Genomic DNA, 5,629 nt, shown 5'->3' on the forward strand with positions numbered 1-5,629 from the left:
CGACTCATTGGATGGAGTTTTAGGAGCTGAAAATGAGGTGAAGACCAGCAGTGATCTGTGCAAATCTGCAGGCAGAACTGGAGCCACAATCAATGAAGACATGTCATCCCTCAGTGGAATTGACCCACTTTTGAACAATCTTAAACTTTATTCACAAAACAGATGAGAGACATACTTTCAAAAATCCCCATAAAACATTATGATTTACATTTAAATCTGAAGAATTATAACCTCAGACCTTACTTTGACTAAAATGGTTGTGGGTTCTATTAGGTTTAAACCTTTATTATCACTAACACAAAGAACAGCTTAACAAAGGCTTTTCAGGCCGGACCTTAAAGTTACTGTCACACACTCATAAAAAAAAAAAAATCTCTCTCTCTATATATGTATATATATATACATATAAATTATATATATATATATATATACATATAAATTGCATCAGAAATAAACCACACAGTTCCAACAGCTGCTCATTTGGGGGCAGTGATGTCCAAAACCAGCTCTGACCAGCAGAGATAAAAGCAGGAAGATGAAAAGCATCTAGTCCTGCTGCTCCTCGCTGCACCACTTTTACCCAGCAGACATTTTCCAAACTTCTTCATGATTCCTGCTCCTTCAGATTCTCTCTTCATTACAGTAGGTGAGGTAGGGGGGGGGCAATAGGTTAAATATTCTCTAATTACTAGCTAGCCTGTCCAAAAATCAATGTTTTAAGCCTAAATTTGAATATTCCATAAAACAGGAGGTTGGTGGCTTAAGGCTCTACCTCCAACTGTACGTTTACAAATTCTAGGAACCACAAGCAGTCCTGTCAAGTGTTCTGATCAGGATTAAGCTGCTAGAAAAATTGTGACCTTAGAGTGTCAGTGAACCTTGTCTACTTTTCTACTCAGGTTATCTGGCATGGTGTCTGAGTTTTCATGCTATGAATCATACTGTAGTTTTTGTTTTTTTTCTCTAGCGGGCAGAAGGTGTCATGCTGGACCGGATGCCAAGCAAAACCACAAGACCCTAAAATGATTTTATTCTTGAAACGGCGTGTGGGGAGCCTCAGAAATGTTTTCTTTTCAGTGTTTCCATCCAAAAGCTGCAGAACACCTGCATCATCCAGGACTGGTCAGTCTGAAAAAGCCCTGATGTGTCTCAAGAACGGAGGTAGACTAATATTCCCTGCTCTTTCTAGCTAATCCAGCGGGAATGTCTTTAGAAGATCCACACAAACACCAGTCAGGATCTAAAGCAGGAGAATGTATTTTCCAACATCTCCAAGCATCAGGTTCATGGTGGAATGATTTTTTTAGGACTGAGATTGAATCCGCTGCACTCTCTCAGATCTGTTGGATTATGCGGGTTCCTCCCTGTTTCCCAGACGTGTGTCTGCTGAGTCCACAGGTCTGGGTCATTAAGGGGATTAGTGCTGAGTTCCTCCCTGGCTGTGTGAAAGTGGTCTAGATGACAATACCAGACATATGACTGCTGGGAGGGGGGGGGGGGGGGTCTGGCACAGTGTGGTCACAGTTGATAGATAGTCCCTAAAATACTCTACTCCTTCCTTCCTCCTGCCGTTATCTGCATTTATGGGACTGTTGACACTGGGAGAGGAGGCAGGGGTCCTTAACTAACATGAACCCCCCCCCCCCCCCCCCCCAATTGCTCAGAGGCACTCTGTTAAACTCTGACAGTGTGTTTTTTTAGGAGCAGAGTTCAGCTGTAAGTCCCAAAGCTTCGAAGGAGGGAGCGTTGGTTCATCCCTCCCTGAAGTTACCTTTGTTGTCTTTTGTTTTTCCACATTAGAAGCATTTTGAAACCATGACTGAGGCTAAAGCGCTCGTTTGTTTCACATGTCAGCACCACAAAAGGAGCTGAGAGGTCAGACCGATCCCGTGGGAGGAAATCAGAGATGGAGCTGAAACACTGAAGAAGAAAGTCCACTCTTACCTGTTGTTGAGATGAAGAGCATCACCTTCATGTTGCCGTAGTCCTAAAAATGCTTTCTGAAGATGTTTCGATGAAATATAAGTGGGGTTTCCATGTGTCCAAAACCAGCAAAAGTATCTCAAATGCATCACTATTATCTGTTGGTTTGGTCAAAGAGTATAAGAAGTGTTATGAAGCATAAAATCATTGATTGGAGACAAAATCCAACAACTGAGACTCGCAAATGTGACTTTGGTGGGATGTGAGCAAACCAAGAGACAATCATGACCTGCAGCAAAAAAAGCTGGTTTGTGTACCAAGTAACCACTGGGCAAGATGGTGTACCCTAAAAAAAGGAACACATTTGATATCTCTGTACTGAGGTTTAACAATCAGGTCAAATTTACAACGTGGAATTTTGGAAAATTCAACTTCCTACTAAAGTTCAGGGACATACTATATTCTTCTTATCGGATGGATGGATGGATGGAAGGATGGATGGATGGGTGGGTGGGTGGGTGGATGGATGGATGGGAGGAAGAACGAATGGATGGATGGATGGATGGATGGATGGAAGGATGGATGGATGTATTTGCATGTGCTCTTTTTTCTGTTTTCTTCCTCAGTCCAAACTGATTGAAGGGTCTGCGGTTCAATCCCTGCCGTTGTGTCCTTGGGCAAGACACCTCACCCTTCCTGCCTATAGTGTGGCTCCACTGGTGTGTAAATGCATATGAGTGTCCTGGTGATGGTCAGAGGGGCTGTAGGCGGTATTTGGTGCATCCTGAGGCACCCATGTCAGTCTGCCCCAGGGCAGCTGTGGCTACATCAGTAGCTTACCATCGCCAAGTGTGACTGATTTGATTTATTTCAAGCATTGTAGTCAAAGCAATAAAGAATTAACACATATTTATCAAAGTCATTACAGAAATGATGAAATGCATAGATTAAAAAGACAGAAAATAAAACAAAACAAAAAGTCACTTAAATCCCATTTGCTTTTTAATTAAATACAGTGATCATTAACTAAAGTATAAGTAGAGCTTGATTTATTGCTTGAAAAGGAGTGAGAAGAAGCAAGCTTAGTGGATGCACTCTGAGCGTCTGGAAAAGTGCAGACAATTCCAATGCAAGATCCTTCCAAAGGTTTGACACTGCATCAGTTTACAGCTGAACACGAAGAACCAACAATTGTTTCTGCTCTCCTGATCTGTCACTTACGAAGAAACTCATTTGATACCTGTTCATAGCTCCATGGAGGCCTTCACTTTCACAGAACATCGGTTTTTCTGCCAAGAGAAAAGGTGAAAAAGTTCTTTTTGAAAAGCCTCAGTGAGGTTCCTCAAAAACAGGATTGAATCTGGAGACGGCACTCCTCTTGTTTTTTGTTTACAGAGACGGTGCTTTTCACACTCTTCAGTGTTGTTTTAACGGTCTTCTTGAGGAAGGGGTGAGCTGTTTTAACAGGAGACCATTTGGTGTCCCCCTCCCTCCCTCCCCCCGTTCAGTCTTTAATGCTGGGTGTCGAGCAGGAAGGCTAATGTTTGTAGACCTTACTATGACCCAAGTTTGGAACCATCCCTCCATCTCCCAGTCAGGAAATGGACAGTCTTTCTTTAAAAAAAAATTTAAATCCACCCTTTAATGTCACTGGCATCTTTTTAAGGGACTCTCATTTAGAGGTGGGGCAGTTCGGAGGGCAAACCGAGGGAGGGAGGGAGGAAGAAAAGGCCATGGGTCAGAACTCCAGTACTGCAGAAAATGTCATTTTTCTTCTATCTTTCCTCGCATTAACCTTAACCCTTGTGCTATCTTAGATGACCCCACCCTTACATTGACGTGTTCTCCCTACCATGACAAAGGTGGATAAAGGTGGAAAGATTTCATGTAATCCATGGACACCAGTGAAGATCACAAATCATTGAAGAAAAAAGGTTCAGAGCACTGTCTAGTGGGTCTAGATGACCCAACTCCCAATGTTAAAGTGCCTAGGTTAGCACATACATAAACTGTTAAGAGAGTAACAATTAAACCACAAAATCCCAGGGCCATTTTCCCCCGAAAAAATGAAATAAGGTATACACTACAAACGAAGTGAACCACTAAACATATTTCTGATATTTTTCTGTTACACTGATGTCACCATGGGTTCTTACAGGTTAAGCAAATGATGTGGAAAGATCATCTGAATAAAACTTGGACTTTAAATAGAACATTTGCAGATTTTTTGCAATGAATGTGTTAATTACACAAATGTGTCACTCGTTCAATGGTCAAGTCTGACTTCTACTTTGCCTTTCTCATTCTGCTTCTGTGGATGTGCTCGTTTGTGTGTGTGTGTGTGTGCGTGTGTGTGTGTGTGCGTGCGTGCGTGTGTGTGTTCTCGCGAGGCCTCGTTTAGAGAATACAGACCTCGTCTGTGGAACAGCCTGCCTGAGGAAGTGAAGGCCTCATCCACTGTTGAGGTTTTTAAAAAGAAATTGAAGACACATCATTTTACTTCAGTTTTTATTTAAATCTTCTATGTGGGATCTAGAATTTTTATCTTGTATTTTATAAGATATTCTATCACATTTATTTGTTCAATGCTTTTTAATCAAGTTGAACTTTTTTATGTCTTAACTTCTAATTTACATCTAGATGTTTTAGACTTTTTATGCATTAACTTATTTTAATTTATATCTTCATATTTAAGCTGTTTTTATATTTTAATTCTTCTATTTATTACTTCTACATTTTAGACTGTTCACGAGTGTTTTCTCACCCTTGACATGGGTGTTTGGGCTCGGGGTCTCAGAGTTTTGGCCGTGCTTGTCCTCTGGCATTGCTTGTTCCGGGTTCTCCGAGCCGCCTGGCCTGGTGTGCCCACGTTGGGCGCACTGGACCCGGGGGTTGGGGGGCTGTGGGGGCGGGAGGTTCTGGGGATGAATTGTGCTCGGGCTGCTTAGATGCTGACACCCCGGCCAACAGGAGGACAGGGAAGACAAAACCTTCTGGGTTCTCTCTTCTTTAGTTTTTAGAATAATTTCTCTCTTACTTGTGTTTGTTTTTGTGTATTTTATTCTGAAGGGCTTATTTAATTATTTGATTGCATGTGTGGGGATTGGTGTTTTTGCGTTCGTGTTTGTTTTTATGTACAGCACCTTGAGCTGTTCTCTTTTCACGAAAGGTGCTTTAGAAATCAAATTTATTTGAATTTGAGGTGAACGCCAACATGCTCAGCCACCAAGCCCATACTCATAAGCTGTGGGCATTTAACATTCTGTTAGTCTTCTAAAGGCTGTTTTACTATGTTAAGTAGAATTAATTTTAAAATTATATCTCATTGTTTTTGTGTGCCCCCCAAGATTTAAAGTGACCCCCTACAGGCCACCCCCATGAAAAAATTCTGGAGGCGCCACTGGTGTGTGTGTGTGTGTGTGTGTGTGTGTGTCTGAGCGCACTCGTGCCTGTGCTTGTAAGACTCTCTCCAGAAAGTGCTCCTTGAAACGAAGGGTTAGCAGGATTTTGTGAAGGGAGAGCAGCTGTCAGGCAACTTCGTTTGCCTTTAACAGAGTTCCTGCGGAAATGTGATGCTGCTCATAAAACTGCAAATCGCTCCACTCCAGGATGAAGAGGAATTTGAGGCGTTTCTGAGCAGAAAACGTGTCAAAGCTCAGGCTTAAGAGCTGAAAAGCAAAGAGGAAATCATGTGACCACTGTTTCC

The sequence above is a fragment of the Oryzias latipes genome, chromosome 22 (assembly GCF_053564925.1).
Source record: "Oryzias latipes strain Hd-rR chromosome 22, Olatipes_Hd-rR_3.1".
NCBI lineage: Eukaryota > Metazoa > Chordata > Actinopteri > Beloniformes > Adrianichthyidae > Oryzias > Oryzias latipes.